The sequence below is a fragment of the Patella vulgata genome, chromosome 7 (assembly GCF_932274485.2).
Source record: "Patella vulgata chromosome 7, xgPatVulg1.2, whole genome shotgun sequence".
Lineage (NCBI taxonomy): Eukaryota > Metazoa > Mollusca > Gastropoda > Patellidae > Patella > Patella vulgata.
The window spans coordinates 9833137-9849480 of NC_065885.2; positions in this window are offsets into that span (position 1 = coordinate 9833137).

A 16344-nucleotide genomic window follows, 5' to 3' on the forward strand; every position below is an offset into this window, starting at 1 on the left:
TTTATACAATTTACGCAGAGACTTATCTCGGGATTTTCCGGCGTGGTTTACCTTTGTCAGTGGTGCAGGGCTGGCAGCCTACTGGCAGCCTATCAAGCAACTGTCGTTCGAATGGGACGAAAACCCGAGATCCAGTGTAGACATTGGTCTGCACATAATGAACCCTTGGCAGTTTGAATTCGACATAAGAGTAGGCCGTAGCGTCGCAATCCGGACGAAATTGGTCTCATAGTACACCGCATGGCATATGCCCGTCTCCATTAGCCAAGTCGGTGCAGAAAAGTAGGACGCCAAACCCCTAGTCGTTCGAATGAGACGAAACCCCGAGATGCCGTGTACACATTAGCGATTTAGCGTGTGAATCCCCGGTTGTACGTGGCAAGGAGTAGGGTCGCCTGTCCAACCTCGTGGGTTTTCTCCGGGTCCTCCGGTTTCCCCCCACTGCTAAAGACCCCTACGCGCAAGCGAATTATTGAAATAAAATTAAACCATGTGTTAGTCCCGAAAGGACCTAGTTTGTGTTGAGTGGACGTTAAACCCCATTTCTCTCTCTCTCTCGATTTAGCGTGCGCATAAATATAGCACAATGCATGACGTATACCCGTGTGCATTAGCCCAGTTTGTGTAGAAAACCCCATGTCATTTCGCTTATCAAATCTAGTTCTGTTGTAGCAGAAACGGAGACAATATAATCCGTGGTGATCGAGGCTAGGAATTTATAATTTTAACGCTTTAATGTTCAGTGTGGCTCTCTCCAAAAAGAAATAAAACGTCACAGTGATTAGAAATATAGGGGTAATATGGCCGTTTAGCAAAGTTTTAAACAATCTCACCAATTGTTTTTAAAATGTCTAAACTACAGAGGGTGGGCAGGGGATAGGATGGCCGAATGGCTAGCGCGTGCGCGCTGTATCATAAGGTCTGTCATTGAGTCAACTTGCTTGGTTTCGATTCTCCGGTTGTACATGACAAGGAGAAGGGTCTCCTGTCCAACCTCGTGGGTTTTCACCGGGTCCTCCCGTAGCCTGCGATCTTTAGTGGATTATGATCCGATTTACTGCTCAACTTTCCTTCACGATTTAATGATTAAATGGATAATCGAGACTATGCTGTTTATCTTACTGCCTTTAGTAATGATGATTGAGGCTAGGCGGAAATTTCAATCGCTTAGTTCTGGGTTCATAGTGGATCAATTTGAATGAAATTTTCAACAAATTGCCTTTACGTTATTTAGTTTTTAACTATTATAGTGAGAACTTCCAACTCGTTATCGCCATCTCCCATAATGTATCTTTAAGTTTTTGGCTATTTAATACTTGCATATATCCGAATTACGCAACCCCCCCCCCCACCACCAGGTCAGATGGGCGACCCATTCCCAGGTAGGCGTACTTATGATCCACAGCGCACGGATTAGACCACTCGCCATACACCACCTCCCATTTTGGGGTCCCTTACGCTTTCCCAACCTCGTGGGTTTTCTCTAGGTCCTCCGGTTTCCTCCCACTACTGAAGACCCCTACGCACAAGCGAATTATTGAAATAAAATTTGAACCATCTGTTAGTCCCGAAATGACCTAGTTTCTATCTAGAAACACAACGATCTAAATGAAGCTTTCAGCCACCATAGATGTATGATACAGACAACAAAGACCCGGGTTACAATTTCAGTTCAGCAGACAATCGGTATATAAATAAATTGTATTATATTTCCCCATTGCGTGCATACCATCCGTCAACACTCGGTCTTGGATTTCCGTAGCTAATGTAGTATGTATGCGTAGTGTATTCCTAAAAGCATAATATGGTTGGGTATAACGTCTTAATGTTCTGGACCAATGATGACGGGCATACGCCATATGGTGTGCTATGGGGAAAGGGAGTTGGATGGCCGAATGGTTAACGCACGTGCGTGGTTTCGATTCCCCGGCTGTACGTGACAAGAAGTAAGGTCGTCTGTCCAAGTTCCGGGTTCTCCCACTGCTAAAGACACCTACGCGCAAGCGAATTATTGAAATAAAATTGAACCATATGTTAGTCCCGAAATGTCCTAGTTTGTGTCGAGTGGACATTAAATCCCGAGGAACTTTTCAGGCCAACATGTGCAAATGAATTGCGACTGTAAACAGGACCTTGTTTTTTCGTCCCAATCGATCGACTAGACGCCATTCTTTGTTGGACCCGAGAAAGTTCATCCAAATTTTCCTGTGTTGTTTTCTCCTTGTCAGTGATGCAGGACGGAGGGCGTACACATTGGCGTACACGTAAAAGATCCCTTGACAGTTGGAATTCGATATAAGAGTAAACCGTAGTGCCGCTGTCCGGGCAAAATTTCCCATATAGCACACTGTATGGCGTATGCCCGTCTTCATTAGCCAAGTTCGGAGCAGAACAGTCGGACGTTAAACCCCATTTCATATCATTTCATTTTTGTTGGGCTCCTCGTCCTGCACAAATGGCAAGGAGAAATACCGCTGGACAGCAACTGAATTCCAACTGTGAAGGGTTCTTTTACGTGTCAGGCCGATTGGAAAGGCGAATTACTGCTAGAAAATTCCGCGGGAATGTATCCATCATTTATTGAAATAATACATCAAATTAACACAAGTAAACACTTTATTTAGACATAATCAAAGAGCCCCTACCCCGCCCCCTCAGCCCCGCCCCCTCAAGCAACCGTTCTCAAGAGCGAACTTTCACTTTATTGGAAAGTTTAACTTCAAACACACAGAAAAACAAAACAATAAAATATCCTTTTGTATTTGATTTATGTTTTTAACAGATGAGATTTTTATTTCCTGAAATTATCGTTCATTTTTTATAGAGATTTATTATCGTTATGTCTTTCAACAAAAATAATAACTCGAAGCATTGGACATTTATACGACTACATGACAGTCCAAGTGACACAATTAGAGGACATTAAAACATTATAATTTGTTGAACAGCAATAACAAGATGGATGAAAGTAGTAATAGAACCATTTGGGCTCATCACGGAACGCTTCTCCTGCCATTTTCATCTGGTGAAAGACACATTTAATGTATCACCGCCATGCTTGCCTGCAATAACTGTTCGTTTATAAAGTTCATGTTGCCAAATGGCTTCAAATATAAAATAATATATGTTTTAATCAATACCTTATGTAATACCCTCTAGTTTAAAAGGTTTGGGTTGGACAAAACATTAAATTATGGATAGGTATTCCTTATTCTTTTATATAATAAATTATGTATAGGTATAACTTATTCTTTTATACGATAATTTTGGACATTAAGTTATACGAAATATATTACTTATTCCGTTATATGATACGTTTGGACATTTTAAACTCGTGTATTGATATTACATAAAACCACCTAAACATTATATTATGGATAGGTATACCTTATTTTAGTATATGATAAATATGTATAGGTATCACTTATTCTTTTATACGATAATTTTGGACATTATGTTGTACAATAGGTATTACTTATTCCGTTATATGATAAGATCGGACAATAACCCCACGATTGATATTACATAAAACCACCTAAACATTAAACCGCCTACACATTTAACATATTCGCAGATGGGCATATTGTATATTTAATAAGTCTAGTGTTACTAATTAATGATATTCTCATGAGATCAAATTTTATTTTTTTTGTATCGAGTATAGGCTGAATTGTCTAGAGCGATTGTCAATAATATATAGTTCATTGAAATAAAAGATGAGGCTACAATCAAAGTCAATTTTTATTTTATTAAAACTTAATTAGCATATCACTGACACAATCGTCCACTATAATCGCCTATTCCATGTCTCTAAATATAGAATTGGCCAATATTCAATACATAATTTCATTTCATTCCATTCAGTTCAATATCAATTAACAGATTTTATTCAATTAATTAATTATCAGATTTCTTTTTATTAATTAATTAACAGATTTCTTTTTATTAATTAATTAACAGATTTCAGGAGATAAATATTAATTAACAGATTTCATCCATATAAATAACCAGATTTCATCCATATTTCAATATAAATAAACAGATTTCAACCATGTTAATTAACAGATTTCATCCATATAAATAAACAGATTTCATCCAGTTAAATATTAAATTAAATTATTAATTAAGAGATTTCCTAAAGACAAATAGTAAATTATATATTTCATCAAGATTAATATTAATTAACAGCTTTCATCAAGCGTACACTTAAAACATACACTTAAACTGTCGAACGATTTTTTAAATAAAATATAAATCGCCTAACGACATATATACAATCTCTTTCACTGAAACCATTAACTTAACGTAGCGGGTTCTCACACTATGACCTCACCAGAAATTATGTCAGAATGGAATGTAAAGATTTGATAACGTGGCTTGATGAAGACTGTAATTTCCTTGTTGTCAATAACTTGGTTTTAAACTCAATAAATTATGGAGGCATCCACGATTGTGGCCTGATAAATGCAAATAAATCTAACACTCGAAACAGCAAAAAGGCATAAATGTCGTTTTTATTGTCCATCGTGCTTTCCTTCAAGCTTTTATCGTTTCCGGAAACAGGAGATCAGATTCACGAGGCACATAACATGGCTGCGCTTCCGGCTGGATAACTCTTCTCGTCTGGCTTTCAATTCTTCTATCTGTTTTGTTAAACTTTGTTCTGCTTGTTGTAACATGGCTAAATGAGTTTCGTATGCCTCCCTAAGAGATCTTTTCAAAATTCTGTTATCATTTACCTGGAAGTATAAAGGTAAAGTTCATTTAAACATACATTATGTAAGAGCTAAATCTGCCTATTGCAGGTCTTTCTTTAGGCCTGAAATGTTATCTAAATTATTAATTAGATATTAATTAACTTATCCAGGCCATAATCAACTTTCGATGGCATCGTATTTCTCCGATAATAAATAGATTAGAACAATTCAGCCATATTTTGATCTAAGCTAAAAATGGAGGAGCGAGACTTAGCTTCAAACAAGCAGTACGGTGGTTGCAATTATTGCACACGTCTTGTCAAACCTTCAAAGGCTAATATCTTCACTCGCAATAGAGTAATTTGAATGAAATTTTCAAATTATTCATTTTACATTACCGATTTTAGAACTATTAAAGCAAGAATGGCTAGCTCTTTATCTAAATCTTACATAATGTATCTTTAATATAAATAAAACAATTCTACACACAGAGTGGTGGCTCCGCGCCATTTTTTAAAACAATAAACGGCAAGAACATTTGATCGTAACTGTTAGCCAAAATACAAATGTCTCGGTTAATATTCCCATTGTACAGTCTAGTTTATCGATAGCAGTGACAGGGACAAACATTTCCGAAGGCCAAACCCGATGTCCCGTTATATCACCTGTAGCACGTTCAGGACAACTTGGGAGGTAAAAATCGAAATAACACATAAACCATTAGCTATTTAGTTGGTTGGGTGGTTGAATGGTTAGCGCGTGCGCGCTGTGTCATAAGGTATGTCATTCAGTCAACTGGCGTGGTTTCGATTTCCCGGTTGTACGTGACAAGGAGAAGGGTCGCCTGTCGAACCTCGTTGGTTTTCGTCGAGTCCTCCGGTTTCCTTCAACTGCTAAAGACCCCTATACGAGCAAGCGAATTATTAAAATAAAATTGAACCATATGTTAGTCCCTAAATGACCTAGTTTGTGTTGAGTGAACGTTAACCCCATTTTGTCTGTCCTTCTCTCTCTCATTAGCTATTTAGCCTGTTCGGGTCTATTAATTAAACCGTATAGCTTATTCCCTGTAGCTAATTTTTTCCAACTATGACTTCACATGTGTTATTTGCGTTAACAAGAAGCCATACGAAGTGTGCAGTGTTGAAAACAAAAGGCGCCTTGGAGTATATGATACGGATGACATGATCCTCGGGGGTAAATAGTCAGAAATAACATTTAATACGAGTTAAAAATCATCCAAATGAACAGCGACAAACATAAAAGCATTTGACCTATGTCTATGAAACGTATTTCAGCTATTACGGGAGAGAGAGAGAGAGAGAGAGAGAGAGAGGGAGAGAGAGAGTGAGAGAGTTTAACGTCCACTCGACACAAACTAGGTCATCTCGGGACTAACATATGGTTCAATTTTATTTCAATAATTCACTTGCGCGTAGGTGTCTTTAGCAGTGGGAGGAAACCGGAGGACACGGAGAAAACCCACAAGGTTGGACAGGCGACCCTACTCCTTGTCACGTACAACCGGGAAATCGAAACCACGCCTGTTCACTCTGCCCTTTAAATACGCATATTTTCCAATTGTGCTTACGTGTCTTTAGCAGTGGGAGTAAAGTGGAAGATCCGGCAAAATAAGCAGGCGACCCTACTCATTCTTACGTACAATCTTGGGACGCCAAGGAACTTTGGCGAATATAGAAAATCTTTTCCTATCAGCCCAACTACATTTAACGGTAACCGACCTTTCAAATCCTATTTCATAAATACCTTTTTATCTTTTAGAATTTGTGCCTTTTCATTCCAAAATTGTTGAGAAAATGGCAAAAAATAACCCTTCCTCTTTATACGTGATCTAACGGGTTGTATACTGTCAGAACAGAGACAAAAACCACATAAGGTAAAAAAAAACCCCCATCTTTTAGATGAGAAATCGAAGAATCCGACAGAAACAAATTTTGTTTATTAGTTGTTATTTTCGCCAGTCTGAATTAATGTCCAATTGGAATAAATTGGATTTCATGGAACCCCAAGGTTATTAAAGCATATTGTCCTGTTGAAGTAAGACCGAGAAGCACGGCACAATTATGAACTATTAAAAGCCATCAAATGGTGAGTGGATGAGATCAGATTATCATCTATATTCATGCTGTGTTACACACGATCAAATAAAGAAAGACCATCATTTCGTGCTAAGATCGTATGAATCCCCTTTCTAATTATTGATATAGTATATCATGTTCATATATTTATGGTCATCATTCGGTTTATTTCTCTCTTCCGATAAGATCGAGAAAACTGGGCGATATTAACGCTTCATGTCTTTCTTTATTGTGTATCAATAAATGGCCATATGCGAATATAGAAATTACAAAATTAATTTGTTGCTATCCCTTGATCTAAAAATCTGAAAGTCTTCTCCTATCACCACCAACTCTATTTATCTTCACATTAGGTAAACTCTCTTTCAAATCGTATTACCATCAATTCCTTCTTTTGAAGTAGAGCTTATCAGCAATAACATCACAGATTACCTCTCTTTAGGGATTTTTTTTGACAGAAATTTGCTGACGACTGGAGTATGTGGCCATACCAAAATTTGAATCAATTCAAATACAGCAAACATTTAGAAAAGTTTTGTTTATAGATGATTAAGATCCAGCTGAATTCTTGTATTATTTTAGAAAAGCCCTGCTTTTAGAGAATGAAACAAGTTATCACACTTGCGTAATTCCTTTTTTTCAAAAAAATGAAATGAAATGGGGTTTAACGTCCTACTGTTCAGCCCCGAACTGGGCTAATGAAGAAGGGCATACGCCATACAGTTTTCTATGAGGGAAAGTTTGCCCGGACAGCGGGGTTACGGTCTACTTTTATATCGAATTCCAACTGTCAAGGGATCTTTTACGTGCACGCCAATGTGTACACGGGGCCTCGGTTTTTCGTCCAATCTGAACGACTAGATAGCTGTCCTTGCCAGGCCCTCTGTCCCGCATCACTGACAAGGGGAAACCACGCCGGAAAATCTGGACGAGCTTTCTCGGCCCTGACAAGGACAGCTATCTCGTCCTTCGGATGGGATGACAAACCGAGGTCCCGTGTATACATTGGCGTGCACGTAAAAGATCCCTTGACAGTTGGAATTCGATATAAGAGTAGGCGATAGTGCCACCGCCCGAGCAAAATATCCCTCGTAGCACACTGTATAGCGTATAACCGTCTTTATTAACCCAGTCGGAGCGAAAGAGTATGACATTAAACCCCATTTGATTTCATTTCATTCCCAAATATAGATAGTGCGGCTAAGATATTTCAGAAAAAAAAACTGTTCCGTGCATCATGAAAAGTTCAAAGATCAGCAGTGGTGCGCCATGCAATAAAACGACAACGATGTAATCCTAAGAAATACAGTTTGAGCTAGATAAGCTGTTTGTTTTTCCTTCTCGATTTATATTCAATTCTCCAAAGTGGACAAACCTATCGGTCAGAGTCCAACCATTATATTAATCATAAGAATAACCCTGTCACGTGCGCATACTGTTGTGATATGAATTTATCTATTTTTCTTCTGTGAGGTCGAATCATATTTATATTCAAAGGCGATAGGTTCAGCTAATCCAAGCAATCAAGTACGGCCTCTTCTTATTAATTGCTCTTAATATAGTTATTATCAATATTGGATCTTGGATACAAACTAGATTTTTACCATAGTTTAAGAGGTGAAGAAAATGAAAACTTTTTTCTGCTGATGTGTTATGCATTAAAACTGATATTTTGAAGAGCAGGGGTGTTAGGATCATTGGCACGAGACACGACCCTGAGAACAAATGAATGTAAATTACTTTAAATTTACATTATGCTTGAAGCATTCATTATCTTCCCGCATCGAGAGAGTTAGAGAGAGAAAAATGGGGTTTAACGTCTACTCGACACAAACTAGGTCATTTATGGACATATATACATATGGTTCAATTCTATTTCATTAATTCACTTACGCGTAGGGGTCCTTTTAGCATTGGGAGGAATACGGACGACTCGGAGAAAATCCACAAGGTTGGATAGGTGACCCTACTCCTTGTCACATACAAGCGAGGAATCGAATCCACGCCACTTGACTCAATGACAGACCTTATGATTTAACCCACACGAGTTAACTATTGGGGAGAGGGGGTATACTGATATGGGCTCTGTACGCTCCTCCGTCCATATTTAGTTTCCGGAGCACATTTCATAAACCGTTCAAGAAATTTCTCGGATTTAGCCAATTTGTATTTCAATGGAAACATTTGAAATTTTGGTATAAAAGAGCGGGGGATATTATTGACTGGGCCTTTGGTTATTCGTTATAGGACCATATGACTGTGTGTAGTTGAGCAGTTTCTGAAACGCGGATTGCGGGTTATAATCCCGGCTCACGAGCAGTATTTGCGAGGGGGTGAGGATTATAATCCCGATTCACGAGCAGTATTTGTGAGGCGGTGAGGATTATAATCCCGATTCACGAGCAGTATTTGAGATACGGTGAAGATTATAATCCTAGTTCAGGAGCAGTATTTGAGGGTTGGGGATTATGACCCCGGCTCACGAGCAATATTTGAGAGGCGAGATGGGGGTAATAATCCCGACTCATGGGCAGTATTTGAGGCGAGGTGGGGATTATAATCCTTGAGGCACGAGCAGTATGCCTGTGTATGATGGATATTTAATCAAATATTACACAAAGTACCAAACTGTATATTTCTCAGAAGTCTTTGGATGCTGCCCTATAAATGCCTAATGATTCAACAAGTTTACAAATAACAATTTATAAATAATCCACAGGTAAAGCTATGTGGTTTCTACTACGAGAACTTCGCTTTTCCACATAAATTAAGCGGATTCTTTTTCCCAACGTTTTTTTTTCTATCTGCATTGATGATACCAAACATGAATCAGCTGGACCTCCTGTTTTAACTTGATTTAACGTCCTACTGTTCTGCTCCGACTGAGCTAATGAATACGACCATACGCCATACAGTGTGCTATGAGGGAAATTGTGCCTGAACAGCGGCGCTACGGCCTACTCTTATATTGAATTCCAACTGCCAAGGAGGCTTTTACACGGGACCTCGGTTGTTCGTCCCATCAGAACGACTAGACAGCTGTCCCTGTCAGGTCCACCGTCATGCACCACTGACAAAGGGAAACGATGCCGGGAAATCTCGATGAACACACCTTATGACCTAACGCGTACGCATTAGTCTATTCGCCCACCCACTCCAATATTTACAGAAATTGTAACAGGAAACATTCTTGAACAAAGGGCAACTATTGAAACTGGATCACAAAACATATATTTCTTAACCGTCTGGTTAATTGTGGCTACAACAGACGCGAGATACTATGACTATAAGAATTATTTCATGCTTCCGTGTCTACGATGTCGTCTCTGAATAGATCTAAGAGAATTCTATAAAACGCAGTAAAAATAAATATCCAAAATAATTGCAAGCCTATTTGAATAAGATTTCTGATTAGATAAATATATGTACACAAGAGATCAAAGACAATTAATTTAGAAATCCATAGATGACGTATTATTCTTTAAATGCCGATATTTTCAATCTTCTTTCATAATTGATAGAAATTAAAAAGATAATTTTCGATAATGAGGACGACAAGACAATGAATTGAAAATATCAAAACAACTATCCAGACGGAAATAATACAAAGACGTTCTTGAAATATAATTGATAATTTTAGAGAAAATATATTGAATACGTACGATGTTATTATTATTACGGTGTCTGTTTGGTCAAATTAGTTTTATTTATTCTCCTAATAATCCATATATGCATAGAATTATTTAAATCTCGAGCTAACAGATTCAAGAATGATAGGAACCCAGGAATCATTAGTAGGAAATAATTACTTTTTTTAAACAAATTTTTTTTGAGTGCTTTTATATATCAGAACGAACATTATTTGCAAATTTCCAGGTAAAGAAAATGAAATGAAATGGGGTTTAACGTCCTACTGTTCTGCTCCTATACTGGGCTAATGAAGACGGGCATACGCCATATCGTGTGCTATGAGGGAAATTTTGCCCGGGCAGTGGCACTATCGCCTACTCTTATATCGAATTCCAACTGCCAGGGGATCTTTTACGTGCATTCCAATATATCCACGGGACCTCGGTTTTTCGTCTCATCCGAAAGACTAGACAGCTGTCCTTGTCAGGCCCTCCGTTCTGCACCACTGACAAGGAGAAACCACGTCGGAAAATCTGGATGAACTTTCTCGGCCAATGTCCAGGTAAAGAGATAGTGTGAGATACGTTTGAATGGGGTTGGGGGGTATGGAGCTCAGTATTTACTTTCAAGCCTGGTTTCACCTTTTTCAATGTTATACGACGTCTAGTCGTTCAGATGGGACGAAAAATCGAGATCTTGTGAAATAACCTCTGGCAGTTGGAAGTCAATGAAGAGAAGCTAGACACGCCGCTGTCTGTCATACAGCTTGGCGTATGCCCGTCTTCATTAGATTGGTTAGTAAAGAAAGATATGACGTTAAAAACCGCAATTCATTTCATTTTTTTTCTCATATACGCAAAAGCATTACCACAAAACAACGTCACAATAAACGGACAACCCATGCATATCATAGAAATTAACGATAACGCATAGAAATTAATGATAACTCACAGAGATTAATGATATCCCAGATATGTAATTATCAACCTACGCAATAGTTTCGTACTTTTTGCTTTATAAATGGATTCACTAACTACCACGAGTCTTTATCGAGTTGGTTTATTGCATGATTAAATGTAATTCCGTGTTTTATACGCAACTGTTGTTAAATTGGCTACTACGATTCCACACGTGAGATAAAAAAATATATACGTTGTCCCAATAATTGGTATTGTCGCCTTCCAAGGTACATAATTATAAACACATTTTATACACATTTTATTTTAGAGCAGCATGAATCTGTACTGAACCCACCCATAGTCATAGAAATATATAACCATTAATTAATCTTACTGTAACCAAAGTATTAGTTTCCTCTGGGTACTGCAATGAAATGAGGTTTATCGTTGTACTTTTCTCTACTGAATAGAGTCATAGAAAATATTGTAAGAGAGAGAGAGAGAGAGAGAGGGAGAGAGAGAGAGAGAGAGAGAGAGAGGGTAACGCCCACTCGACACAAATCAGGATATTTCGGGATTAACATATGGTTCAATATTTATTTCAATAATTCGCTTGCGCTTATGGTCTTTAGCAGTGTGGGTGGGGGGGGGACCGGAGGACCTGGAGAAAACCCATGAGGTTGGACGGGTGACCCTACTGCTTGCCACGTACAACCGGGGAATAGAAACCACACCAGTCGACAGACCTTATGAAACAACGCGAACACGTTAAGCATTCGCCCCCCGTCCCCATCCCCTTGTCATTGATGCAGGACGGAGGGCCTGACAAGCTATCTAGTCGTTCGGATGATACGGAAAACCGAGGTCCCGTGTATACATTGGCATGCACGTAAAAGATCACTTGGCAGTTGAAATCCGATATAAGAGTAGGCCATAGTCCCTCATTGCACACTGTATGGCGTATGTCCGTCTTCATTAGCCCAGTTGGAGCAGAACAGTCAAACCCCATTTTATTTCATTTTATTTGATGGATATCTGGACATGGTTTTCTATATATGCTGACTTTTTAAAAAATTGCTATGTATATATAGTGCTATGTATTGTACATTAGTATGATTCATATTATATACCAGTCAGCGACCATCCAATATACTCTAGTGGGAATTCGTGCAACTTTTGTGAAACAGACTGTACTATGACAAATACAGGAATTGTAATGATATCTTATATTTTAGTATAACGTATGTAAACCACATAATTTACATATACAACTTCTTCTGTATGGACACTTCACGTGTAATTAGCTACGTTCTACAGCAAGTGAAATGAAATGAAATGGGGTTTAACGTCCTACTGTTCTGCGCCGAACTGGTCTAATGAAGACGGGTATACGCCATACAGTGTGCTATGATGGAAATTTTGCCCGGACAGCGGCACTGCGGCCTACTCTTATATCGAATTCCAAATGTCTAAGAATCTTTTACGTGCACACAGGACTTCGGTTTTTCGTGCCAACTGAATGACTAGACAGCTTTCCTTGTCAGGCCCTCCGTTCTGCATCACTGACAAGGGGGGTGGGGACGGGGGCGAATGGTTAACGTGTGCGCGTTGTCTGGACGAACTTTCTAGGTCAATGCAGGGATCAAACACCCGACCTCCAGGATAGCGAGTCAACGTTTTTTCTTTTTATTATTTTATTCATTTTATCCACCGTGACTTCTGTATTGACACTGCGGCTAGTGAAAGTGATTCAGCAGCGTAAACAAATGTAGCACTATGGCCCTTGAGACAATTTTGGCTCTTTATAAAATTGTCTCTTCAATTTGGTCTATAAAGTCAAATCATAAGTACTAAATGAACGTGGTTATAGTTGTTCGTAAAAAACAGTAATGTTTTAGTTAAATTATAATCATTGTCAAAATAGTCCACAAATTCTAGCTGTTTATTGACCTATGGTCGGTTGACCAAAAATAGGTAATGTTGCCTGTCTTGGTTGTGGGAAATATAGAGTTTTATTCCTTATATGGCGTGGAAATTCACGTCAAGGTTATTAAAGACCTGGGAAAGTAGGGGGTATAAATTAGGGTGTAGGGGAGAGCTAGATTAGAGCTCACCCAGAGATTCTTACCAGTCATTATATATTTGAGAACGAGGAACCTGCAAAGTTATTTCCAGTTTACTAATAAAGCTGTGAAATCATTATTGCTGTAGTATTATTTACGATCACAAGGAACACAACAAATAAAGAAGTCCGGTAGTACTACACAAAGCCATAAAAAGCGGGGAAGATTTATAATAAGCGCAAAAAAAAGCGACAGTATACATGTCGAATGAAGAAGCCATTGAATTATTTCCGTTATCAATAATTGTTTCAGAGACAAAACTTTCGAATCACAGCTGCATATTGACTGTAGGACATAAAGCGAAAGATCCGTGGCGCTAACCCGTTCTTAACCCAGCAGTCGACCATCCCACCTTTAATCGTTATGCTATAGAGTTAGGCTTATAATGAATTTGAAATGAAATGGGGTTTAAAGGACAATATTGGTGCCAGTCATTATCACATATGTGATAGAGCTGGTTAAACACATTCTCACACAACAACTTTTGGTCTTGGAAGGAATTCTTAGTGAGCAGAAATTCGCCCATGTATCTGTTATCACTCGTCACTTCAGCCAGTTATATAGAGGGGTGACTCGTGTTTTTCTTTGGCTTTCGTCACTTCCGATTCAGGAAACCTGTATTACTCAGCTATCGTAGCAATGATCTCTATGTTAAAATTATATTTGGAACGTGTTTAATTAGTTCTATCACATATGTGATAATGACTGACACCAATATTGTTCTTTAAGGTTCTGCTGTTCTACACTAACTAGGCTAATGAAGACGGGCATATGTCATACACACGCCATATAGTCTGCTACGGGGGACATTTTGCCCGAACAGCGGCACTATAGCCTACTCTTATCTCGAATACCAACGCCAATTTGTACACGGGACCTCGGTTTCCCGCTCTATTTATGAACGACTATACGCATTCGCTTTAGATCGTAAGGTCTGCCATTGAGTCACGTGGAATGGTTTCTAACCTAAGCTTGTACGTGACAAGGAGTGGGATCGCCTGCCCAACCTCATGTGTACGCTTAAGCCAATAATTTAATTAAAACTGAACCAAATGTTAGTCCCGAAATTATATAGTTTGTGTCGAGTGGACGTTAAACCCCATTTCTATTTCTCGATATATCCGAAACATATACTATACGGAGGTTTAAGTACCAAATACATAATATGCTAACTGGAACCACTTCCAGGATAACTCGTAAAAACCATAATTTACCGTGTTAGTATCGGACCTGACTATTGATAAGGAAATAAATGACAGCCGACAACTTTCTATAATGATGCTAATTCATCATGGCGCATGAAAACTACAGGGATCAAATAGCAGAAGTCAAGCTTAGGCTTTAATTAACACACGAGTATATTCAGTCAACCATCATGATATGTCCACTGGGGAAAACGTTTCTTATTCTAATGATTTTAATAATTTGACTGTTTATTACCACTGACATCTGCCGTATGACGGCTCACTGAAATGAACAGACTGGTTATTACATGTGTATAAATACAGGTTAGACGAAACAGACACATGCGAATGAGTTTTGCGAGCTCTGATTCTTTGGCCTGGAAATATTTCACATGAAATGGGGTTTAACGTCTTATTTGTCTGCCCCATACGTCATACGAAACAGACCAATCTGATAAAGCCACAGATCCTTTTTCGTTTCGTATTTTATAGGTCAAAATTTCGTTTTACTTATCTTTACTACACTTCATGTAGTGGTAGACACCGTCGAAAATATAAAAATAAAAGAAACGAAATATAGATCTGTATTTTAATCCGATCGGAAACTGACATATAAGGATGAGTTTTGCTAGCTCTGGTGCTTTAACCGGACAAACGGTGCTATGAATGCAAGGAAAAACTTCTAATCCTTCGGAGGTTCAGTGTAAACATTGGCGTACACGTCGCAATTAGAAGAAAATTTAGCTGGGGGCAAACGTTTCCCCATGGCATATACATACCTTCATCATCCCGGTTGGTGCAGAAAAGTAGGACAGGACATTATTAGACACATTTCATTTCATATCTAAACCCATGAACTAGCCATTATCCTGGTAGGGTAGGCTATCTCATTATACCACTTCTCATTTCAGGGTGAATGAATGAATGAATGAAATGGGGTTTAACGTCCTACTTGTCCGCTCAAACCGGGATAATGTAGTCGGGTATACCTAATAATTTAATTTAAAGGCAAAAAGAACCAAAAACTGGAATTTTAGAGTTAAGAATCATTTAAAGAAACTAGATATCAATATAGATATGAATAGTCATGTAAATACCCGAAAACTTGTTTGTGATGTTTTCGAAAGAAACTCCCATTTGTCTTTAGAAAAATGGTTCAATGTTGTAACCCATGTTAGTGCTAAAGCCGGCCAAGGTCATAATAAGCTCCGGTCTTATCGTTTGTTTAAGTTTGTGTATGGACCTGAGAAATATGTAACGGACAATATTATTCCCTCCAATCGCAGTGCTCTGGCGAAATTTAGATGTGGAGTAGCTCCGCTCCGTCTAGAAACTGGGCGATATGAAGGAATCCCTGTTGAGAGCCGTCTTTGTTTTTATTGTACAGATAAAGTCGAAAATGAAGAACATTGTCTTTTAGAATGCGAATTATATAGCGATTTTAGGAATGTTTTATTCAATTTTATACAGGATGTGTGTCCAAACTTTGCGTCATTTAATAGCTCTGATAAAATGTCTTTTATTCTGTCCAGTGACGAAGTAGTTAAGTTGAGTGCCAAAACCTGCTGCGATATTTTAAAAAGACGGAGGCAAACTTTATACCCATGTTCGTGATTGGGTTCCTATTTTTAGCCTATAAGTGTAGATGTAAATTTTAAAATTCACATTGTATGTGTGTTTTTCTGTTATTTGTATTTTACTATGCTTATTTA